Genomic DNA, 25913 nt, shown 5'->3' on the forward strand with positions numbered 1-25913 from the left:
GCCCCCACCACTCTGGGTCAGAATTCCAAAGGTACCTGTAGGCTCAAAAGCTCTGGATACTCTGTCCAAACTCACCCCGTTACCGATTAGGAAGGAAGCCCCCTTACTCCAGCATGCATGGTGCTTGGCCATAGCAAGTTTGCACCAGTCAAGGGCCACAGAAGAGGCATCCATAGCTGCTGAGAATGAGGATGAGGTGTTGCCCCCCCTCGAAGCCTAAGAAGCCCTCATGGTGAGAGGAAAGACCTTTAGTAAGGGCATCTGGCTTACATACCTAAATTTCATTTTTTTACCCACCATGGACTTGAAGCAAAGCCAAAAAAACACCTTATTACAGACATGGTGATTAGGGGGGAAGACATGGGGGAAGTGTCTTAAGATTTGAGGGGGAGGAAATGTCTATGAAAACCATATTTCCTCTCCCCCCTCCCCACGTGCCACATGCCCGATAACCTCTTTGCGGAATTTGTTTGCTACCACTTCTGCTTTTTCTGATGCCCGCCTGTCACATCTTTTAACAGATTCTTCCCAAACTTCATGTCACAGAAATGTAGTGAACAGTAATGCAATGGAAGCCTCTCTCTAGCGGCAATAGAAGTAAGTCTACTTGGAGGGTCTGTGGAGAAGGGAGAAAGCAGAGGCGGGAAGAAGAGGGAAATTCTAGGGGCAGAAAGGGAAGGAGCCATACTGAAGAACAGAAATAGGAGAAGAGAGAGAGAGAGAGAGAGAGAGAGAGAGAGAGAGAGAGAGAGAGAGAGAGATGCATACCCTTCTTAATGTTTTGGCCAGTTAAGCAGTCATTCATCAACCTTCTAAATCTGATCTCTCTGTTGACTAGGTCTCTCTGTTGCTGTGAGGTCTAATAACATGAGCAGCACCAACCCTGGCTCAAAGAGCCACTTCTTGGAGAGTATTCCTGGAGACTATCTAATCTAAAGTCATAGAATTCTCTATTCTCTATTCCCTGTTTGGAAGAGGGTGGGGGAGTGCTTGATCATCCCACTGTATTTAGCTGGACCTATTTTCTTAAGAGATAGCTGGGGTGAACCTGGAAAGTTGTTGACTGACTTCCTCCTCTCCCAGAAGTTTAGATAGTAAACTTTTTGGATAAGCATGGAAATGTATCCTTAATCAGTATTTGAAGGTTTGCAGCCAAGCTCTAGTTTCTAGTTTCTGTTATCCAAATTTTGCAACTAGATTATGGTTTGCCACACACTATTTAACTAATTAACTATTAATTAATCAGTGGGATTGTTTTAGTGTTATATACTTTTAAGGCAGCTGGTTAGTTTTTGTTGCCTTTCTGGTGATAAACCTTGTTTAAAAGAGCCAAAGGGTCTTTCACGACATTAATAACCTTTCCTCTGTGGCTTACAGATTTGCTGTTATAACTTAAATTTATGCTTAAATATTTAAATTGATTTACCTGTTCTGATTTCTGTTTACCTGCCAGTGGAATGAGTTTTGGCAAAGACCACAATCTTAGTTTCATCAAGCTTTATTTTTAGCAGGTTTTTATTACAATAATCAGTGACTGTTCAAGGATAGCAAAATAAGCCCACTCACAGTTTGGATAGGATTACTATGTCATCTGTGTATAATAAAAATCGGTCTCTTGCCTCCTGAGGGAGGATGGGCATTCACTTATTCAAAGCGAACAGATAAATCACTAAGAAAAAGGTTACATATGTGTGGAGCAAGGATATAGTCTTGCTTCACCCACATATTTATTGGAACCTTCAAGATGTTTCCCTCAACAGAGAATTTAATTTGGCAATAATGGTTATGGTGAAGTTGTTTTAGAAAATATAATGATTGCTGATCAATTTTTGTTTACTAATGTTATCCACAGCTTCCTCCTGGATATTGAGTCAAAGGCTAATTTTAGATCAATAAGGGCAGAGAAGAATTTGTCCCTTTTTAGTTTCATATATATTTCTCACTGAAAAAGGATAGGACAATGCAGTGATCCAAAGTAGCATTTCTCTTACCAAAACCTATTTGTTCCAGTCCAAAGTTATTATTGGAAACTAAGTTTTTAAGATCAGAGGTCAAATGTTTTGCATGGTTTGTCAATGGTGGAAAGTAGACTAACAGAAAAGTCATTTCCTGGCAACTCAATGTTTCCTTTATATATATATGATTGTAATCTTAAATTGAGGCTGTATCAAGGGTTCATTTGCATTTCCCATTTTGGCCTATTATGCATGGGTGTTCTCCCTCTCTTTCACCATGCATATCCATTGGGTTTTATTTTTTGGTCTGCATTTATTTTGCTTCCTTCAGCATTCTGGTTGCTTTCCAGTTGCTGTTCCCCCAAATTTTCTGACAGTGGTTCCCCTCCTGCTTTCCTTCCATAGACCCATTATGCATGGCAACAACCACACCAGGCTACTGCCAGGCATTGCGTTGGGGCAGTATGCCTTGGCACTTCCCCTATATGCAAGAAGGAGGGAATCCCCCGGCATATGCGGAATGTCCCGGTATTTTGCATACACGCTTAGAAGCTCTAAGACAGGCTTTCTCAACCAGGGTTTTGTGTAACCCTGGTATTTCTTGACTGACCAGGAAGAGATTCCCAAATGGGTGGGAGTTAATTAATTTTTAATTTATTTTTAAAATTTGTTAAACATTTATGGGGTGATATGACCATATATGGTCATGTCAACCCACCCTCCATCAATGGCCAATGATGGGCCAGGAGGGGGTGGAAAGGGGTGGGCATATACACAGCTATGTTTCATAACTATATTCTGCATGATCGCACCACTTCTGTGGTTTCTTGGAACCTGAAGAATTTTCAGGGGTTTCTCTTAGTAGTAAGAAGAAGAAGAAGAGTTGGTTCTTATATGCAGCTTTTCTCTACCTGAAGGAGGCTCAAAGCGGCTTACAGTCGCCTTCCCTTTCCTCTTCCTACAACAGACACCCTGTGAGGTGGGTGAGGCTGAGAGAGCCCTGATATCACTGCTCAGTCAGAACAGCTTTATCAGTGCCGTGGCGAGTCCAAGGTCACCCAGCTGGCTGCACCTGGGGGAGTGCAGAATTGAACCCAGCATGCCAGATTAGAAGTCCACACTCCTAACCACTACACCAAACTGGCCCAGTAAAAAAAGTTGAGAAAGGATGCTCTAAGTCAGTGGTTCTCAACCTTCCTAATGCTGCAACCCTTTAAAGCAGCTCCTCAAGTTGTGGTGACCCCCAACCATAAAATTATGTAAGTGTTATTTCACAGAAAATAAACCAAAACTGACCAATGGTGTGAAGAGCCAGTGTTCATGATTGTATATAAATTGGATTTTTTCCCAGGGTTTCTCAGTTCAGTTGTGCCTCTTGTCCCCCCATGCCCATCTTGCTTTTCTGCGCTGCTCCAGGTAGATGAACACTCTATCTCAATCTACTCCACAAGGCTGTTGTGCAGCTAAAATGGAAGTGATGTTGTCCACTTTGGGACCCCCTTGGAGAGAAGAGCTTGTCGCCCTGGCACAACCCCTGTGAAAGGGTCGTTCGACCCCCAAAGGGGTACTGACTCCCAGGTTGAGAACCACTACTCTAAGGAGCTCTATGACTTATATATCCTCATCTCTTTATTGTCCCACTTTCCTTCTTCCTCAGCTGCAGAGTGCCTGCCCCAGAAAGAAACTTATAAACGGATGCTGGGGAAGAGGCAGCACCAGCAAAGCATGTATCCCCCCTGGAAGGTGATGAATCCAGCCTCCTTCTTGGCTACTTTAAGAGTTCTGATCTTTGCTGTGCTTTGCAAAGGTAGGTGTCCTGCGTGGAAGTAACACAATGCTTGGAATACGCCTCTAGCTCCAGACAAGTTCACTTCACTGCAAGGGATAGTTCCCACGTGGGTTTTCAACACGGGTTTTCCACACCACTTACCTGGGTTTTCTACACCTTTCCCCTAGTCAAAATATCACATGACTGAGTTGCATCACATTGCTTGATTTCTTACCCCTGTAAGAAGGAAACCTGTAGGAGGGGTCCAAAACATGGCGAAAGAGTGCCATCACATCATGAGGCTGTTTGGCTGGAAGTTGTCAAGTGGGTCATTTGCCAAGGTTTCTTCATCTCCTGAACGGCCAGGAAAGGAGCTGGGAACCCCCCTCAACCACGCAACATTCAGAGAAGATCTCTAAGTTGCATCTGTCCCAGTGGGAGTCCATTCTAGCCCTTGACCCACTTTGCGGTGCCTCTGGAATCTAAAGGAGCCGTCTCCCTGGAGCACTTGTGGGAGAGGAACATGGAGTTGAGACTCCAAGCCCTTTGTCATTCCCACCCCCCTGTGGTAGGGACGAGATCTACTGTAACCCTCTAGGAGCAGGGGAGTCAAAGTACAAGAAAGGAGGTTCTACTTAAATACTGGAAAGCATATTCTGACAGTGAGGGCTGTTTGTAGACAGAATATGCTTCCTCAGAGGGTGGTAATATTTAAATATATATATATATTAAAAATTCCCATCCATTTGGCAAACCCTTCCATGCTCTCCTTAGGCTGTCCCCACTCCAAATCTCCAGGAAATTCTCATGTTGGAGCTGGCAACCCTATTAATCCTATTTCAGTGGCTGATCTACAATTTAAACCGTTCCAAGGAACTAAGTGGGGGGGGGGGAAGGGTTTCCTGAACTTCTATTGGTTTTAACCCTCTTTCACCAGGTGTGCCAGCTGTACATTTACCTGTAGATATCTGACCTGGTCATGTGACAATACCAGCAAAAACCAAAACGATTAGGGATCAAATCAATTTTAGAAAGATATAAACAGTCTATTATAAGAGCTCAAGTGTTCAAAAAACATAAAAGGATATCTATTTGGCACACATAAAACATCTAAGGGCATAGACCAATAATGCCAAAATGTTTAGACGTTGAGCTAATTTGGTTCCATCTAACACATCTTCACCAGAGGCTAATTGTTCAGATGCATGTAGATATTTTGTTTTTGTTGCTGTTGTTGTTAGGTGCAAAGTTGTGTCCGATCCATCGCGGCCCCATGGACAATGATCCTCCAGGCCTTCCTGTCCTCTACCATTTCCCAGAGTCCATTTAAGCTCGCACCGACTGCTTCAGTGACTCCATCCAGCCACCTCATTCTCTGTCGTCCCCTTCTTCTTTTGCCCTCAATCGCTCCCAGCATTAGGCTCTTCTCCAGGGAGTCCTTCCTTCTCATGAGGTGGCCAAAATATTTGTTTCATCTTCAGGATCTGGCCTTCTAAGGAGCAGTCAGGGCTGATCTCCTCTAGGACTGACCGGTTTGTTCGCCTTGCAGTCCAAGGGACTCGCAAGAGTCTTCTCCAGCACCAGAGTTCAAAAGCCTCCATTCTTTGACGCTCAGCCTTCCTTATGGTCCAACTTTCACAGCATGCAAACACAAATAACACATTTTGACAATTTTCAACACTAAAATTTATTTAGTCTGTTATGACTAGTTCTGGTCCAGCAGGGTGTTCATAGTAGCATCCTCAGCCAGCAAATATTTGATTCAGGCCAAGTCAAGGAACAACAGGAGCCCCTCCTTGGGCTACACAGTAACATCGTGCAAACCTATCCCCAGAGGCGGTTTGCTGTTTGCCGGGCCGGGGGGGGGGGGGGAATTATGCCGCCTCCTTGTCTGTTTTATAGGGTGTTGCTTGGTTTTTATCCGGGTGTTATCTGTATGTGTAACCTGCCATGAGTCTCTGGAGAGCGGAGGGCTAAAATTTAAGTAATAAATAAGTAATTAAGTAAGGATACATACAAACAAAGAAATAAATAAAATATTTTTTATTCCTCCCCTGGCTATTGGTGAATCTTTCTATGTGCTTCTCTGAGGACAGGTCCAAAATGAGAGTTCTGGTGGAACTTTCTGCCCAATGAGATCTGGGCCTCTTGGGGCCTTCGACAGTCTTGCAGGGCCTGTAAGACAGAGCTGTTCTGCCAGGCCTATGGTGGAGGCCAAGAAATAACATCTAAGTCTGGCCTTATGTGTTGTGAGCCCCCCTGAGCGCCCTGGGGAAGGGCAGCATACAAACTGGAAAATAAATAAACAAACCCAATGGATTTATTTATTATATTTATATACTGTCTTCCTCTGAGGCTCAGGGCAGTTTACATGGAACTGGAGAGAACAAGTACAGATGACATGATCAACTGAACAATAGTGAAAGAGTCATAACAGCAGAACAGTAACAGAATGGAACAAACATGGTGAGAACATCCAATTTTAATTGTAACATACTGATGGCCCCGTAGGATGGACATATCGCTAGTGGTTCTCATGGGAGGGAGGCTCAGGGGCCAATGGGAAGTGACTGACCTCAACCAACATTTAAGATTTATATTTTGCACAGTGGTCCTTTTACTACCCAAATGCTTCCTGTTTATTCCATGTCTGCCCAGCAGTTCAGAGGTTCTGCACACATTCAGGTACCCCAGGGGATCTGTTCTGAACGATAAATGTGGGAGTCCTACACTTGAGTACTGTGCTGTTCAAGCATGAGGCATTTCTGCCAGATCGCAAGGGAGGGACATATGGGTTTAGGTGGTGCAGAAAATCTGATTTTTTTAAAATTGCATTTGGACTCCGAAACAGTGAGACGGAATGAGGTGCTCTGGAAAAGTGGCACCTTCCAGGGGCAAAGGGCCAATGGGTGTTGGTGCTGTGCTGTGTGTGTGTGTGTGTGTGTGAAACATTAGGATATATAGTAAGGTGACCAGATTTTAACATTGGTAAAGCGGGACACCATTACCCGGGGGGGGGGGGGTTCTTGATTAAAAATTTGGTCTATATGGAGCAACAAAAAGTTTCATAGAACGCATCGAACGCAAAATGCGCGGCGTTGGGGCTGGTAGGATTCTGCTACTGTTCTAACTTGTATATATATGTGTGTCTGTGTGCGTGTGTGTGTGTTTGTATTAATTTTTTTTGAGGGGGTGTTCTGCAGTTCAGTTTTGGTTCTCGGTTCCTTAGAGCTGCGGGCAATAAAGAGCTGAAATGGACTCCCAGTGTCCTGGCCTCAGAACCTACAGATTTAACAGGAAGCACCTGGAGATTTGGGGATGGAGGTGGGATGGGCAGGGACCTCAGTGGGGTACAATGCCATACAGCCCACCCCCCAGAACATCCACACTCCCAACCACGACACCCAGCTGGCTTGAGAGAAGGCAAATTGGGAGTTAATGGTTGGGAGGATTAGGAGTGTCCTTTCTGAAAACTGGGGAAATGATTGGGTTTAATGGGTATAGCTTTTCCTGTCTGTCAATCCCTCAGAAAAATACCAACTTTAGAATCGGATTTCTGCACATGTTCAGAGGCTCGAAGAAGCAAACATTTCAAAACAGAAAGTGGCAACTCAGCTCAGAGAATGACCCACTAGGTCAGGCCACTTTTTCCTGGCCCAAGATGTTATATGGCCACCCTACACCATAGATGGAGCTTCAGATAGTCCTTGGCAGGGTCTGTGCACTGCCAGGTTTAGAGTGCTGGCCCCATTTCCCATGAAGTCCCCTCCAAACCGGCCATTTTCTCCAGGGGTGTTGATCTCTGCAGTCTGGAGATGAATTCTCATTCTGAGGGATCCCCAGGCCCCACCTGGAGGCTGGCATCCCTGTTTGGGCCAGAAAAAGCTAACCCCCTTGCTGAGTTAGAAATATTGCCTGTTAATGATTTCATTACATTGTGTGTACCCCCCCCTCCCATTTCCAAATGTTACTCTGTGTGATTGGATGAGGTTGGGCCCTCTTTCTCTGGGACAAGGAGGCTCCAGGGTGTTCGGAGCTTTCCTCTACCCACTACAGGCCTTGCTACAGAGGTCCAAGTGCTGTTGGCAGGGAGTCCCATGAGTGATCGGACTTCCTGAGGTTCGGGCCTCCCTAGGGCAGATTTCAGAAGGCAGGGGAAGATGCTCTCCCGGCTGAGAATGGTGGGGATCTCCAGGGCGCCTCTGGACTCTGTGGGCTTTGGTGCAGTCCGCTGACTGCTAGGTCAGGCTCCCTCTCCCATGCTGCGCCAACCCTCCCATGGGGAGGTAATAAAGCTGTGGCCATGTTTATACCCAACATTGGTGTGTCGTGTCTTATTCCAGCACATAATGGGCTCCTGCAAGTCAATAGACTTTAGCATGGGAGTATATTCACAGAAGCAGGTAACCAAGATTCTGAGGACCTTTAGCTTTGTCAGCTGTTCTTCATAGAGTATCTCCGGGCCTTTCTGAAACTCTGCATTCAGCTCCCTCAATTATGTGTTTGGGATAACCCCCATCTTGGAATTGGCCCCTTAAAGTGCTCCCTGCAGAACTGAAATCAGCCATACTGGAGGTGTGACATTTCAACCTCAACATCTGCCCCAAAGATGTCCTGGATGGTGAGACCTATAATGGAGTCGTGAATTCTAGGCCACACTCTTCCTACAAGGCTTAATCTTGAGTGCCAGATGTACATCCAAATAAAGGGACAAGTCCAGAAAATCAATAGGTTCTTGGGTACCATTCAAAGTAAGAGGAAAAGGCATCCAAAGGCAACATCCATGTTCCTTTTGGGTTGAAATGGAGAATTAATATCAGCCGCAAGGCTAGACATGCAAATTCCTTGCCTTTAAAGGCAGAACATCATTGGAAACTGGCCTCAACCATGTTCCTTCCATGTGAAACAAAAATTATCTCCTTGCAACTGGCCAGAAGAGGGAAAAATGCAGCCATCTCAGAAACTGGCCAGATGGCCCTCATATGTGCTAGTTCTGTGGGAGATTGTGACGGTTGGAATTGCAATCAACAAGTGATCTGCTGAAGTCAACTTTGAAGGGTTGTTGTTAAGCTATTAAGCCAGGCTTTCTCAAACAGGGTTTTGTGAAACCCTGGGGTTTCTTGATGGAAGGGTTTCCCAAATGGGTGAGAATTAGTTTTTAATATATTTGTTAATAGGTTATTGGGTGACTAGAATTAAAGCCCATTTATAACATTGGGCAAATTACCGGCCGGGGAGAAGGGTGGGTGGGCGCCGAATGTGACGGGTGGGATCGGCTCATGAAAGGCACGGGTGGCGGCGACCGTCAGGGGTTGAATGTATTTCATCTGCATCTCCCAGGAATCCCCAAAACTCCTATTGCAGCTGCTTGGGTCATCACTGGCACACATTGGAGAGCCCACATCCAGCCTGTGCTGAGGCAGCTGCATTGGTTGCCTATGCTGGCCCAGATCAAGTTCAAGGTCTTGGTGTTAACCTTTAAGGCCATTTGCAACTTGGGCCCTGCCTATCTAAGGGACCACTTGTCTCCTTATGCCCCCAACAGAGCACTTTGTTCTGCAGGTACTAATCTAATAGAGATACCTGATCCCAAAGATGCATGCCTGGCCTCAACCGGGTCCAGGGACTTTTCAGTCCTGGCCCCGGGCTGGTGGAATGAGCTCCCAGGAGAGCTGAGGACTCTGACGGAGAAATCACAGTTCCACAGGGCTGAAAAATGGAGCTCTTCCACTAGGTCTTTGGTTGAGGTCAGAGCCAGAAGCAATGGGGACCCTTCCTCAGGTTACGTAATAACATCGAGCATACCCCACCCTGGGAGGTGGATGGCTGCAAGATGGGGGGAGGGATTCTACCGTCAATCTTGTTTGACCCTCTTGATGTTTTGTTGTTTTGTGATGGGATGGGGTTTTGTCATGTTTATATTGTACCCCATCACGAGTCCCCAGAGAGTGGCAGGCTACAAAACTATGGGATGGATGGATGGATGGATGGATAGATGATAGATAGATAGGTAGGTAGGTAGGTAGGTAGGTAGGTAGGTAGGTAGGTAGGTAGGTAGGTAGGTAGATAGATAGATAGATAGATAGATAGATAGATAGATAGATAGATAGATAGATAGATAGATAGATAGATAGATAGATAGATAGATAGATAGATAGATAGAACTTTCTGTTGCCCCCATCACCATGACCTCATGAAAGGAGGGCTCTACCCCCAGCATGCCGTTCGGGAGGTCTTCCTACAGCTGCCAGAATATGCCAGGAGCCACACTGCCCCCAAATTGTACTCAGTTCACCTGGAAGGCACCCTTTTGTGTAGCGATCCCCTGAGCCTCACCTGAGGCAGCCTCAACTGACAGTCGCTGGTAAGTCAGAAGTTTAGTCTTGCAGCCTTAATCCATAACAACCGTAATGAAAAAAGTAAAACAAACAAGTGTGTGCAGAAACAGTAATTCAATTTAAATTCAGACTAAACATTAATAAACAAAAACCTTATAACATTAATAAGAAACCTTAGAACATTAATAAAAAACCTTAGAACATTATTAAACAACCTTAGAACATTAATAAAACACAATATTGAATCTATTTACGGGGCTATTGACAAAAAGCATTTTGAGAGAGTTCTGTACAAATTGGATGTTCAGTCTGGGCTGTTGCTGGGCTGCCGCTTGAGCGCGCAGGGCATGCACTTCCCGTCTTAATGCGCGCAAGCCCTGCGAGTTTCTGGCCATGCGGTTCTCCATGGCTGAGACTGCAAAGGAAGGGAAAACAGGAATGCTTGAGACTCCTCTGGCCAATCAAATGGCCCCATGGAACACAGAGGGCGGGATGGGGAGCCACTTACCTCTGCCCAGCACACGCTGCTCCACTGAGCCCAGAGCGGAGATCAGCTGCAGGAGGTCCTCTTTCGTTGCTATGTCCCTCTCAGGCCCTGCAGGGGAGGACACTGAAATGAGGACACTGGGCCCATCTGTGCACGGAGCACTTTGCTTGCTCACACATGCTGGGTGTTTTCTTGTGGGAGTGGAGATGGAGTCACTTACTAGAGCCTCCGGCCTGCCCCTGAGGTCCTGCTGGCTCCTCTGCAGCTGGGACAGGAATCCCTGTGGTGGATGAAAGTGGCCAGAGTCAGTTGGACAATCCACAACCCACTGCAAAGAGCCCCTGGGGAGTTGGGAGGGAGCAGCGAAGGGGCTAAATCTGCAGGTGACACGAGGTTGTTCGGGGAGGACTGTGAGGTGCTCCAGAGATCTTTCTCACAGGTGGGAGAGAGAGCAACAATGGCCAAGGAGGTTCAAGGTGGGCCAGGGCAAAGTCCTGCATACTCTTGCCAAAAAGCCTAACTTAGAACTATACGTTGAGGGAGTCCGAAGTGGGATGGAAGGATCTCGGAGTCTTGATAGAGAACTCCCTGAAAAGGTGTGAAGGCAACTAAAGAAAGGCCAGTGTGGACCAGGGGATTATTTGGAAGGGGACTGAAACAAATTTCCCCCCTGTCCTAATCTATGACATGGCTTCATTTGAGCACCATGTACAGTTTTGGTGATTAGACCTCAGGAAACGTATTGTGGCATTGAAAAGGGGCAGGAAAGGGCAGGTGGAATGATGGAGGGGATGGAGCACTCTCCCTAGGAAGAAAGGTGAAAGAGGTCAGGGCTCCTTCCCTTGGAGAAACAAGGATTAAGGGTCACGGGACAGAAGGGGACCAATAAAATTGCTGAGCAGCAGGAAGTCCTTCTTCACCCAAAGAGGAATTGACATGTGGAATTTCCTGCCACAGGAATTGGGGGTGGCTCTAAGCATCGGCAGCCTCTAGAGAGATTGGAGTAGAGGCCCAGGAGTGGCTCTTCCCCCCAAGGTATGGGTGGAAGGCTCTATCTGGGGAAGGGAGGCTCTTCCTCCTTGGTGCTTCGTGGGCCACAGTGGGAGGGTCCCACTGGAGGACCTCCTGATGGCACCTGGGGTTTGCCCACTGCCACCATGAGCTTTAGATCTGAGGAGCCATGGGCCTGATCTAACATGCCTTCTCTGATGTTCTCTTCTTCCAAAGCTCTGTTCAAGGTACTTTTGTACATTTTGTGCCTGGTAACCCTCTAAGGCAGGGGTCCTCAACCCCCGGTCTGCGGCCCGGTACCGGGCCGCAAAGGCCATGGTACCGGGCCACCAGCGGCCGCGCCTGCCTCCCCCCCCCCGCAGTGAGAAGGGGGGAAGAGGCAGGCACGTCCACCGGCACGCCAGCGACGCAAATGCGCATGCGCGTTTACGTGCAGCTATGGCGGGCGGCTCTCTTCCACCCTCGGAGGCGGTCCCTGACTACAAGAAGGTTGGGGACCGCTACTCTAAGGCACAGGTGCATTTCGCAGGAGGGTGGCTCTTTGGGAGAGTAAAAAGAGCCTCCACATGGACCAGTCTCTATCCTAGAGAGTGCACCTTTACTGGGTTGTTAATAGAGGCCAATGTGCCTTGGGGTGCATGAACTCTCAGGCTTCCTCCTCTCCTCTCCCCTTCCTGGACATTACAACCGATCATGAGGTGTCCATTGGCCTGATGTGCATGGTATTGGTTTAAATTCTGGGTTTCCTTAGGGGCTGGTTTCAAAAAGGAAGGTGAGTTCTTTGGAGGGTGGTCAGTGGGCTTGCCTTCTTGGTTGCTACATCTCTTACCAGCATGCTCAGCTGTGGGGCCTCCCTGTTCCCTCTCCGGGGCCAGTTGTTCCTTTGTTTTGTCTTCATTGTCTGCAGCCCCCCTGCCTTGGCTATCTCCTTCCATGTTGAATGGCTGTGAGGGAGGAGCAAAGAGGATAAACTTTTCAGTGCCACAAAATTCTTAGCACTACAAGCCCAAAGGAGACCCTAAGAAGGGGAGGCAACTGCTGAATCAGAACCCCACAGAGCTCCAAGAGACCGCAGAGGGCCATCCGAACTAGCCCCCTTCCCATGTCTGGGGGAATTAAATTCACCCAAGCCAGTCTCCCGCAAAAGAGTTGGCCACCCTCCGAGGCAGCCCCCTCCGTTCACAAACAGCCCTCCCTGCCAGAAAATGATCCCTGATACTGAAGGGGAAACTCCTTCCCCGCTATTTGAAGCCCCCGTTCCCAGTGCAGGACTCCTAGTCCACACACGTTGGAGAACACACCTTCCAGGCGTGTCTGCCGCTGAATTTTCCTGTGCAAAACACAGACTTATCTGGAAAGTGCATTGAAAATGCTTTGTCCAAGGTGTGCAGAATCGGCGCTTGACTCTACAGCTGCAGCAAACAAGTGCCCCCCCCTCCTTCAACATGCCTCCCTTTCACGTAGTTGAACCCAGCTATCCTATCAGTCACCGACCTCTGTTAAGGGCAGCCGCACCTCCTGTGGCTGAGCCCAAGGATGGCCTTGGAGACCCCTCTCTTGGAAGCCGGGGACCCTTCAGGACAAGGGCATGGCCTTAAACTCAACGATTCACAACCAGATGTCCCTGCCAAGGTGAGTGGGGTCGTGGCTGCCTGTGCGGTCTGGCTGCCCTTCCTCTCCTCCACTCCTCCTCCACATGCAGCCAGCCGGGTGACCATGGACTAGTCACAGAGAGAACTGTTCTCTCAGAGAAAGCATGGGGATGGAAACCTTGGTAATGGGGGCTTCTTGAATGTGGCACAAAACTTTAGACTATACAAACAACTGGAAAGGGGAGAGAATCCTTGGTGGGAAACAGGGGGCAACTCTAAGCCATCTTTGTGTTAAGATTGAGAGCGGTGTCCTCTGATCTGGAGAGCTGGGCTTGATTCTTCAGTCCTCTTACACATGCAGCCAGCTGGGTGTCCTTGGCCTACTCACAGTGCTGTCAGAGATGTTCTCACAGGGCTCTCTCACCCCCACCTACCTAACAGGGCTTTTGTTTTGGGGAGAGGATGGGAAGGGGATGGCAAGCTCCCAGCAGTCTGTGGAAATGTCAGTCCTAGTTCGGCCCTTATAATTGGCTTGAACAGATGAGGTGACATTCAGGGGAAAACACTGCCTAGTAGTATCCCTTCGACCCAAATAGCCATCCATTATAGATGCTGTTTCCCTTTGAACCTGGGTCTACCTGTTGTCCTTGGTTTCTTTCTCTAAGGAATGGGGGATCTTTCGAGGTGTTACTCACATCCACATGTTGGCTGCTTGGCCCTGCAGTGTCCTCCGATAGTGGAGTCCTTCCATCTGATTCTAATATGGGCCTGGGTGGATCGGGACACAGCTGATCAATCTGTGAAAGAAAGTTTCCACTTGTGGTCGGGAACAGAGTCTTTGGATTACTCCAAACACAAATTCAACCCGTCTGTTCCCAATCCTTCCCCTAGCTTTCAAAGGAACGTAATAATTTCAGAAGATCTACTTGTGTGAAATGGGGGATCTTTTGAGGTGATACTCACATCCACATGTTGGCTGCTTGGCCGTGCAGTGTCCTCCGATGGTGGAGTCCTTCCATCTGATTCTAACATGGGCCTGGGTGGATCGGGACACAGCTGATCAATCTGTGAAAGAAAGTTTCCACTTGTGGTTGGGAACGGAGTCTTTGGACTCCTCCAAACACAAATTCAACCCGTCTGTTCCCAATCCTTCCCCTGGCTTTCAAAGGAACGTAATAATTTCAGAAGATCTACTTGTGTGAAATGGGGGATCTTTCGAGGTGTTACTCACATCCACATGTTGGCTGCTTGGCCCTGCAGTGTCCTCCGATGGTGGAGTCCTTCCATCTGATTCTAATATGGGCCTGGGTGGATCGGGACACAGCTGATCAATCTGTGAAAGAAAGTTTCCACTTGTGGTTGGGAACTGAGTCTTTGGACTACTCCAAACACAAATTCAACCCGTCTGTTCCCAATCCTTCCCCTGGCTTTCAAAGGAACGTAATAATTTCATAAGATCTACTTGTGTGGAATGGGGGATCTTTCGAGGTGTCACCCACATCCACATGTTGGCTGCTCGGCCCTGGATCCTCCTCTGATGGAGTCCCATAATTTTCTTCTAATGTCGGCTCTGCTGGATCGGGAGTCGTTTCATTTCCTGCAGATCTGGGCATTTCAGGCTCCTGCCACAGCTGATCAATCTGTGAAGGAAAGTTTCCACTTGTGGTTGGGAACGGAGTCTTTGGACTACTCCAAACACAAATTCAACCCGTTGCTCCCAATTCTTCCCCCGGCTTTCAAAGGAACATAATAATTTCATAAGATCTACTTGTGTGGAATGGGGGATCTTTAAAGGTGTTACCCACATCCACATGTTGGCTGCTTGGCCCAGCAGTGTCCTCCAATGAAGATGGAGTCCCATAATTTTCATCTAATGTCGGCTCTGCTGGATCGGGAGTCCTTTCATTTTCTGCAGAACTGGGCATTTCAGACTCCTGCCACAGCTGATCAATCTGTGAAGGAAAGTTTCCACTTGTGGTCGCGAACGGAGTCTCTGGACTCTTGTCCAGAACTCTCTGATAGGCCCCCTTTCAAGTCTGAGACTAGGAGAAACCACAAAGCCCTTTTCTCCCAACAGTCAACGGAGTATTCATCCCCGGGGGGGGGCAGCAACCTCTGGCTCTCTGGATGTCCATGAAGTGCATGGCAGGGGCTCATGGTAATTGTAGTCCATAGACATGTGGAGAGCCTCAGCTTGGCCACCCCCTGCAGGATGCCGTTCCCTGACCTTCCTAGGAAGTCTCCCATCCGGGTCCTAATCAGGGCTGTGCTTCTGATGAGGTCAGGCTAGCCTGCCCCTCCAAGTCATGGTCTGGCCACGGTACTAAAAATACAACTTAGCTACTCAGAAAGCTCCCCCCTTTCCAGGTTATTCCCTGGTTATAGGGTTTTTTAAGTTAACCGTCATATTTATAAACTATCCTGTTTAAACTATTGCCATGATGAACTTCTAGCCTGACTGCATTGGACTGTCTAGTCCAGGGGTAGTCAAACTGCGGCCCTCCAGATGTCCATGGACTACAATTCCCAGGAGCCCCCTGCCATGGACATCTGGAGGGCCGCAGTTTGACTAACCCTGGTCTAGTCCTTCCAATTCCCAGCCCCTGGTCCCGACCACCAGGTTGAGAACCACTGATTTAATCTATCTCCACACTACCTGACCCCAACCTCAGCCACCTCCCAGGTGTTAAGGGAAAAAGAGGCCGGATTGGCGGCTTCTGTAGGCTTTGACTCTTGCTTTTCATCTCTCTGCATCCAAAAGGAACTTTGTAGAGATTACCAATAAATCAGTTTCCCTGAGTCTTTTCAGTAGTTGCCGGCCCTCTTTCATCCTCTTTCGACGCTCCAACTTCTCTATTCTCTGTTGCTTCTGAATCTGAAAGAGTTATCATGGGTCAGGAATTAGAGTGTTCAGATCCTGACTTTTATACTTATTTGAAACAGTCTTATCCCTTTTTATCAGGGGCTTAAAAACTCCTGAGAAGTAGCCCTCAGGGAAGGTCCTGAAACCTTGGTCCTTGGATCTCTGCTTCCTAGAATGTGTAACGCTTCTTCAGTCACCCCACACCAAACCGCAGAGTGCTCTTCGATCTTTTGTTGTCTTCATACATAGTTTGCATTTCTCACAGGGGCGCAAGGCAGATCTTGCATGTCCTCATTCAGCACTGGTGACCCATGCGCTTCAGTTGTTGCCATTGATGAATCTCAATTTTCTGGACCCTGGTTGTCCCCCTGGCCCCTTCTCCATCTCTTGACCTGTTTTCTATGGATTGAAATTGTGTCTCTCGGACGGCCTCGTGTGGTCATCCTCCCCAGTTCTTGTCATTCCTCAGACTGTCCTGGTCTGTGAATGGACACATCTTTCCCCTCCCCTGAATGAGTCTAAACATGTTTACATGGAGACTGTGACACCAGGAGGTGCAGGCTGTGGTGAAATTCAATCTTCTTGCCTATTAAAATGTAGTGTAAGATAGTGATGTTGTTACAGGGGGAGCAGATGGTCACACTCTTGGTTGTGTTATTCCTTGTTTGGGATGGCCTACACTGGCTTTCCCAAGAGTTTTGTAAGAGCTCCCCTGGCCCCTATATTCATACATGTGTTCATTCATGTTCCGTGCTTTGTAAAGACTGGCCATCCAACCTGCTTCCCAGGGCTGTAAGGAGGTTGAAAATCAGGCACATTCCTCTGGCCTGATCGAGATCAGAGACCAAAGCCAGGGGGGAGACTTGCCTATTTAGGAATGACCACCCTCCTAACTCAACCCCTCCAAGACGGAGGTCCTGTGGCTGGGCAGAAGAGGCCAGGATCAGTAAGCGCGCCTCCCATGCCTGAATGGTGTACAATTAACATCTACACCAGTGGTCAGGAACTTGGGGATGACTTTTGATGTCTCCCGGTCTATGGAGGCTCAAGTCACGAAAGTAGCCCAGATGGCTTTTTTTCATCTTCGCCAGGCCCGGCTACTAGCGCCCTACCTGTCCTGGGAACACCTAGCCACTGTGATCCATGTAACGGTCACTTCCAGACTAGACTACTGTAACTCGCTCTGCGCAGGCCTACCCTTGACTCTGATCTGGAAGTTACAGTTGGTACAAAATGTGGCAGCTAGGGTCCTCACTAGGACACCTTGGAGGGCCCATATTCAGCTGGCACTCTGTCATCTCCATTGGTTACCAGTCTGTTTCCGGGTCAAGTTTAAGGTGTTGGTATTAATCTTTAAGGCCATATGCGGCTTGGGTCCTACTTACCTGCGGGACCGTTTGGTTGCTTATGCCCCTCACAGGGCTCTCCGTTCTGTGGGTATGAATCTACTGACTGTCCCGGGCCCCCGGGACGTTCGCCTGGCCTCGACCAGTGCCAAGGCCTTTTCGGTCCTGGCCCCAACCTGGTGGAATGAGCTCCCGGAGGAGCTAAGGGCCCTGTCGGAACTACCATCTTTCCGCAGGGCCTGTAAGACAGAGCTCTTCCGCCAGGCGTATGGTTGAGGCCAGGGCAGAGCCCGGGTTCCATCCAAGATCCCTAATCCATCGGCCAGTCTTTCTCTCCTCCCTCTCTTACAGAATTAATGTCCAACCTCTCTCTGAACAAGCGGGGAAAGTGGGAAAGAATAGAATGCCATCTTTTTATTGTAATAATGGGGTATTTATGGGATTGGATGTGATTTTACTTTGATTTTATATTTTATTGTGAACCGCTGTGAAACCTTTTGTCGAATGGCAGTATATAAATCCAACTATAAATAAATAAATAAATAAATAAATAAATAAATAAATAAATAAATAAATAAGTGAGTAAATAAGTGAGTAAATAAGTGAGTAAATAAGTGAGTAAATAAATAAGTAAATAAGTAAGTAAATAAGTAAGTAAATAAGTAAGTAAGTAAATAAATAAGTAAATAAGTAAGTAAATAAGTAAGTAAGTAAGTAAGTAAATAAGTAAGTAAATAAGTAAGTAAGTAAGTAAGTAAGTAAATAAATAAATAAATAAATAAATAAATAAATAAATAAATAAATGTCACAGAAAACAAGGTTCTGCTCCAAACACAAATTCAATCCGTCTGCTCCCAATTCTTCCCCTGGCTTTCAATGGGACGTAATAATTTCAGAAGATCTACTTGTGTGGAATGGGGGAACCTTTCGCGGTGCTACCCACATCCACAGGTTGGCTGCTTGGCCCTGGATTCTCCTCCGATGAAGATGGAATCCCATAATTTTCATCTAATGTCGGCTCTGCTGGATCTTCTGCAAAACTGGGCATTGCTGGCTCCTGCCACAGCTGATCAATCTGTGAAAGAAAGTTTCCACTTGTGGTCGGGAACGGAGTCTTTGGACTCTTGTTCCCTCAGTGTGACTCCTTCAATGACCAGCCTGTAGACCATTTCAGCTGTCTTGTAAAAGGCCGAATTCTGGAACTCTCAGCCCCTCGTGGTGATCTCACCCCATGAATATTTAGCATGTTTAAAAATGGAACATAAATAAGGTAACTCCCACTCATTTGGGAATCCCTCCCAGGGTCTCCTGAAACCTGTTTGAGAAACCTGCTCTCCTTCAGAGGGAGAGCCATCAAGTAGAGGCAGAAGGGTCTTCGGGGACTGGCCTGTCTATCCCTAGAACTCTCTGATAGAGAGAGGCCCCCTTTCAAGTCTGAGACTAGGAGAAACCACAAAGCCCTTTTCTCCCAACAATCAAGGCAGCATTCATCCCCGGGGGGTGGGGGCAGCAACCTCTGGCTCTCTGGATGTCCATGAAGTGCATGGCAGGGGCTCATGGTAATTGTAGTCCATAGACATGTGGAGAGCCTCAGCTTGGCCACCCCCTGCAGGATGCCGTTGCCTGCCTCTGTGCAGAGCCCCTGGCTTTCCTAGGAAGTCTCCCATCCGGGTCCTAATCAGGGCTGTGCTTCTGAGGTCAGATGAGGTCAGGCTAGCCTGCCCCTCCAAAACAGAGTCTGGTCACCCTACTAAAAAAAGCATCTTACCCACTCTGACAATTCCTACCTCTCTAGTCCCAGGTTATAGGGTTTTTTAAGTTAACCATGGTCTTTATAAACTATCCTGTTTAAACTATTGCCATGATGAACTTCTAGCCTGACTGCATTGGACCGTCTAGCCCTTCCAATTCCCAGCCCCTGGTCCCGGCCCCCAGGTAGAGAACCACTGGTTTAATCTGTCTCCAAACTACCAGACCCCAAATTCAGCCACCCCCCCCCCAGGTGTTAAGGGAAAAAGAGGCCGGATTGGCGGCTTCTGTAGGCTTTGATTCCTGCTTTTCCCCTCTCTGCGCCTAAAAGGAACTTTGTAGAAGTTACCAATAAATCAGTTTCCCTGAGTCTTTCCAGGAGTTGCTGGCCCTCTTTCATCCTCTTTTGACGCTCCAACATCACTATTCTGTATCGTTCCTGAATCTGAAAGAGTTATCATGGGTCAAGAATTAGAGTGTTCAGATCCTGACTTCTATACTTATTTGAAACAGTTTTATCCCTTTTTACCAGGGGCTTAAAAACTCCTGAGAAGTAGCCCTCAGGGAAGGTTCTGAAACCTTGGTCCTTGGATCTCTGCTTCCTAGAATGTGTAACGCTTCTTCCGTCACCCCACACCAAACCGCAGAGTGCTCTTGGATCTTTTATTGTCTTCATGCATAGTTTGCATTTCTCACAGGGATGCAAGGCGGATCTTGCAGGTCTTCTGTCGCTACTGGTGACCCATGCGCTTCAGTTGTTGCCATTGAGAAGTCTCCATGTTCTGGACCCTGGTTCCCCCCTGACCCCTTCTCCATCCCTTGCCCTGTTTTCTCCCCATTGAAAGAGTGTCTCTCTTAAGGCCTAGCTTGGTCATCCTCCCTGGTTCTTGCCATTCCTCAGATTGTCCTGGTCTCTGAATGGGCACGTCTTTCCTCTCCCCTAAATGAGTCTAAACGTGTTGACATGGAGACTGAGGCACCAGGAGGTGCAGACAGTGCTGTTCTGAAAGTCAATCTGCTCTACTATTAAAACACAGTGTAAGAAAATGATGTTGTTACAGATGGTCACACTCTTGGTTGTGTTATTCCTTGTTTGGGATGACCTACACTGGCTTTCCCAAGAGTCTCGCAAGACCTACCTGTGCCCCTGTTTTCATACATGTGTTTATCCATGTTCCCTGCTGTGCCAAGATTGGCCATCCAACCTGTTTCCCGGGGTTATGAGGGTGTCAAAATCAGGCACATGCCTCTGTGCTAATCGAAATCAGAGACCAAAACTGGGGTGGGGGGGGGGGAGACTTGCCTATTTGGGAATGACCACCCTCCTAAATATCACAGAAAACAAGGTTCTTCTCCAAAAACAAATGCAACCCGTCTGCTCCCAATTCTTCCCCTGGTTTTCGAAGGAACGTAATAATTTCAGAAGGTCTACTTGTGTGGAAGCCCCATTCTTTTTGCGGAGATGCTCGTTCAATGCACTCCCTCTTTTGATCTCCGGTCCTAAGAAAGGCTTCTGGGAGAGGGAAACAAACACTCCAACTGGCTGCCACTTTCCACCATCAAAGGCAGACTGAGGCCATTTCTGCACGCAAAGCATTATTTGGAGGATCACTGAATGGGAGTTTAAGGCTACCTATATTTTTTGCACACATGTTTCTACTAACTGGTGCTTTCCCATGTTCACTATTCTGTCAAGCCAGGGTGTCCAATGTATTTGCCAAGGGCATCATTGAGCCCTAAAAGGAGGGACATCCCTGAGGGACATCTCTCAGTATGGATCCAAACCAGACCCCCATTAAAAGACCAATATCTAGACCATTCTGGAATCGTCACCCTTCTAAACATCCCTGAAAACGAGGTTTGACTACGGGAACGAATTCCACCCCACCCCTGCTGATTTTTCCTCCTGCTTTGAATGGAACGTAATGATTTTTGAAGACACACCTGGGCCAACATGGCGCTTCTTCTTTGGAAGTAGTTTTCCTTGGTCGTCTTCCGTTCTAGTTGTGGGATGCTCCTAGTCTTCTGCTAATGAGAAAAAGCATGGGCCATTCTAGATGTGGATTTCCCAAGCATCCCACCCCAGCAGGAACAGGCCAGGGTGCCCTCAGCCAGGTTGGAACAGGGCTCTGTCTTCTAACATGAGCAGTTTAATTTCGCCCATGTTTTTGTGAACTACAACTGAACTCAAGAGGACCGATTAGCTGTTTGAGCAAAGAAGTCTCCTATGGCATAATGTGGATACTATGACACAGTTTACCGATTTGCCACTTATTTACTCTTTCTATATATCTGCATCCTCATGATTCCTGTTCCATTTTGTCAGAGGAACGATTCCTGCACATGAAAGCTCACGCCTGGAATAAATCTTTGTGGGTTTTAAAGGTGCTACAGGACTCAATTCTGCTGCAGCTTGAGACTAACAGGGCTACCCGCGTGAATCTATCTTTGTCGAGGAGAGAGGAAGGGAAGGAGATTGTAAGCGGCTTTGGGTCTCCTTCAGGGAGTGAAAAGAAGGTATAAAAACCAACTCTCTTCTTCATTCACAGGGAATCTGAGGCTCCAGGCTGTGCAGATTGTGCTGTTTTGAGATTCATTCATTCTATGTGTGTCAGAGAGGTGAGTTGTTTGAGTGGGAGCAGATTTTCTCTCCCCTGTTTCTGTCCTTCTGAGTTTGAGATGACACCCGCTGGCTACCCTTGCCCCAATGTTCATACACTCTTCTAACTGGTGCTTATCCATGTTTCCTGTTTTGTCCAGACTAGGCATCTAGTGGGTTTGCCAGGGCTGTCAGCAGGCCCCTGAAATCAGGCACATTTCTGAGTCCTGATCCAAATCAGGCCCCAGAACAAAGACTGGGTGGGTGGGATCCTGGCATTTTAGGAATGACCTGCTGCCAAAGTAGAACCAAAAATCAGTTTCTCCTGAGCACAAAAACTGAACCCCAATATTCTGACTCTTCTACCTCTTTTCTAAGAAAACTAATAATAATTTTAGAAGATCTACCTGTCCATAGATGTTGCTCTTTCTTTCATCCCCTGCATTTTTTCTTTCAGATTGTGGTGGAATACACACTTTCTGGTGCAGAGAGGAAAAATTCTTGATCACTCCAGGTATGGAACTCGCAAACACAAATTCCCATCATGAACATTTCAGAATGCCCTCAGCCATGTCAGGATATGGCTCTGACTCCTAGCTCAGTATGCCTTTTCTGCCCAGCAGCCATGTTTCCTGTCTTGTCCAGACTAGGCATCTAGTGGGTTTGCCAGGGCTGTCAACAGGCCCCTGAAATCAGGCACATTTCTGAGTCCTGATCCAAATCAGGCCCCAGAATAACGACTGGGTGGGATCCTGGCATTTTAGGAATGGCCTGATGCTGAGGTAGAACCTAAAATGAGGTTCTCCTGAGCACAAATATTTAACCCCAATGTTGCTGACTCTTCCTCCTGTTTTCCAAGAAACATAAGAATAATTTTAGATCTACCTCTCTATAGATAGTATATCTTCTGTCATCCCCTGTTTTGTTTCTTTCATATTGTGGCGCAATCCACGGTTTCTGGTACAAAGAGAAAAAAATATTGGTCACTCCAGGTATGGAACTCACAAACACCAATTCCCATCATGGACATTTCAAGGTGGCCTCAGCTGGGTCAGAACATGGATCTGCCTTCTAACTCTGTATTGTTTTTTCTGCCAGGAAGCCAGCCTTCAGCCCTGAAGACAGACAAACATCTTTCCCGCACCAGATTTCTGGGAACCTTTAACTAGGGAATGGCTGACCGGCCTACTGGCAGCCAGCCGGAACTGTGTGGTCTGCCTGTATTTTGGATCCTAGCAGTGGTCAGCAGTGGGAGGCGACAGCCAGGGAGGAACAAAGGGTCTCTTCCAAGCAGCCGTTGGCCTTTTAACTCCCCCAGCCAGCACCAGGATCAGCACCTCTTGGACTGTGCCTGATCTGTGAAAGAAGACTGCGACCCAACTAGGGGAGATGATTGGAAGTTCCAAACCAGAGAGGTCAGAGAACCTGCAATGCAGGGCCTGAAAAGGGCCTGAATCCCAGAATGTATAATGTTGATGTGGTGGAGGGTGGGCGGGAGGCAGATGTGACTGCCCCAGAAGCCCATGTGGGTTCTGCACTGTGCACAGCATAAAGGAAGCAGGCAGGACCGACACAGCCGGTAAGGCACTATGCACGTGAGTCCTGGTCCCACCTAAATGTCAGTGGAAACGAGGTTCTACTTGCACACAAATTCGACCCTACAACTGCTGATTCTTCCTCCTTTTTAGGAAACATCATAATATTAGAAAAACCTACCTTAGCAAAGAGGGCCTCCCTCCTTTCTAAAAGGTCTGCCTGTATTGTCCTTCCAATTTTCGGAACAAACCAAGGGTTCTGGGACAAGGGAAAAAATGGTTGGCCACTCCAGACAGCCATACCCAGTCAACAACACATCAAGATCCCCTTAACTGGGTGGGAACATGGATTTCTCATCCAATTCCGTATTGTCAGCTCCACTTCAGCAGCCATTCTTCCGCACAGAAGGCTGACGGAGACCTTGCTTAAGCCAGAGGTCTAAAGATTCCCAGCACTGGCCCCAATCCCTTTGTGTGGGAAGCTATGGCTGACCCTGTCCTATAGGACCATCTCTCTGAGTACATCCCAGAAGAGCCTTGTGCTCAGCTAATACTAACAGGCTAGTGGTCCCTTTCCCCAGAGATATTTGGCTGGCCTCAACAAGAGCCAGAGTCTTTTTGGCCCAGTAGTTTTAATCCCTGACATTTCGGCAGTAACTGTGGCTGGCATCGTCAGAGGTAGGGCACATCAGGATGGGGATTTCTCTGTGGGAACAGTGAGAAAACATCAAAGACCAAACCTGCCAGGCCACGGCCACAGAGCCTGGAAAACCCACAATACCCAGATGACTCTGACTGTGAAAACCTTTGACAATTTCTCTAGTTTATTTCTACAGTATCTCTAACCAATCGCCAACAACTATTTGGGGCTGGAGGAAAACAATTCCTGGCCTTGAGACATTTGTACATGGCTATTCATGCAAGTTGTGTCTCTGTATCAAGAGGAAATTCAGAAATATTACCACTGATTTGAAATCTTTAAGTTTTTCCTGAATTCGCTGGCCCCGCCTTCTTTTATCTTCAGCTGGTGTAACCTCCTTTGGGAGATTCTGAAAGATTAAACATGGGATCAGTTACATAAGTGCTCGGACCTTGTCTTTTAGACCTATTTATAACAGGAGTAGAACTGTTTGGTTCTATCCAAGAAAATCCTGAGAAGGGGAAATATCAAGGGAAATTCTGAGACGTTGTTTCCTGGGCATCAGGAGGGAAAGGGCCTTCACAGACTCCAGAGTGTCTAGGGTGGGGTTGACCCACATGAGTGGCTCTGAGCCACTAGGTATGGGGAGAGAACTAAATCTGCGGAAGTCAGTTCTTGAGAATTTGTAGCAGGATGTCAGAATGTTCCCCTGAACATTGAGAAATGCTCTAGGGCTGCCTATTGACTGGGATGGAGGTCATGGTCGCATGATACTTTGTATGGGCCAGGTGTGCCCCCAATATCTATTCACGTATGTTGATGTTTAATTGTCTTTGTCAACCTAAGTCTCCAGTCATTCTATCCTTCGTTCTACATACCAAACAACTTCTGATTTCCTAAAGTCATGTTAGGAAGGACCAACTGTGTCAGAAATATTTCCAGAGGCAATAAGTCTGGAAGACATACCTGTTGACACCCGGTGTCACTGAAGGTTGGAGGTGGTCCATCAGCAACTCTGCAGTCCATGTCTGGGACCTGTTTGCAAGGACAACATCAACAACAAAAGGTTTTGGCAACTCCAAGCATAGATCTTCCAACACCACATTGAGTTTCTGCCTAGTCAGACCATGAAGGGATCTGCTATTGGGCCTCGTTGACGCTGCTGTTGGCAGCAGGACTCCAGAGCCCCAGGAAATGCTTTCCCAAGTCAGCTTTCTGAGATCCCTCAAGAGAAGCTCCAGGGCCTGCCTTTTTGGGTGCGGAGCACGTGCTTGCACCACCCTTGAAGGGTTTCGCTTCAGCTGAGTTCAAATGCAGCTCTCCAAACCTTTTCCTCTCTGGCTGAGTGAGTGGCAGAGAGCAGGAAGAGATCATATTTTGAATTTGGCCAGATCATTTATGGAACCAGAGAACTGGCCCAATAGGGGGAAAACGTCCCTGCTAATACCTTTCTTGATGCCCCCCTCAAGTGTTTTAGAAGGGGGGGGGGCTTTTGTCCAGCAATCAAGACCTCTGACTGGCCATTCAAGAACTGATCAACGGAGTATATTTAAGAATGTCACTTTGGCAACAGCTGCCAGCACAGCATAAGGACCCTCACTGGGTGACTGACGGTAAGCTATTTATTTATTCCCTCTTTTATTTATGTTCATATGTTTTGACTACCATCCCCGCCTCCGCTGGCTCGTGGTGGTTTACACCAAAGTTTTGAAACCCCACATAAAATACGCAGTACAATATGAAACAATAATGGTGGCAAATAGCCCCAATCTATAAACCTCCCCCCACCCACCCATCCCTAGCCTGTAATAGCACCCCCTAGGGGGAGCATCTTCTGGTGATGTCAGGCCTATGGGGCTCTGCCTTCCAGGCCCTGTGGAGCTGTGATAGGGCCCTCAGCTCTTCCAGGTGCTCATTCTACCAGGTTGCGGCCAGGACTGAAAGGGCCCTGACCCTGGTCGAAGCCAGACGTACCGACCGGGACAACCAACCGATTCAAACTCGGACAGCAAAAAGCCCTGCATGGAGGG

General features: G+C 47.5%; 2 long non-coding RNA genes across 2 annotated transcripts; one reads left to right on the forward strand and one right to left on the reverse strand.

The window, feature by feature from the left end:
* The first annotated feature begins 497 nt into the window (after nt 1–497).
* Nucleotides 498–24306, forward strand: LOC143837000 (uncharacterized). Its single transcript, XR_013230885.1, has 5 exons — nt 498–597; nt 3613–3762; nt 21659–21728; nt 22166–22222; nt 22807–24306. It is a non-coding gene; the product is annotated as an uncharacterized LOC143837000 (long non-coding RNA).
* LOC143837002 (uncharacterized) lies at nt 10420–10829 on the reverse strand. The gene is made up of 3 exons (XR_013230887.1): nt 10769–10829; nt 10570–10656; nt 10420–10476 (listed from the first exon to the last, which is right to left on the reverse strand). It is a non-coding gene; the product is annotated as an uncharacterized LOC143837002 (long non-coding RNA).
* Nucleotides 24307–25913: the final 1607 nt, after the last annotated feature.

Source organism: Paroedura picta, chromosome 5, assembly GCF_049243985.1.
Source record: "Paroedura picta isolate Pp20150507F chromosome 5, Ppicta_v3.0, whole genome shotgun sequence".
In the NCBI taxonomy this organism is placed as follows: domain Eukaryota; kingdom Metazoa; phylum Chordata; class Lepidosauria; order Squamata; family Gekkonidae; genus Paroedura; species Paroedura picta.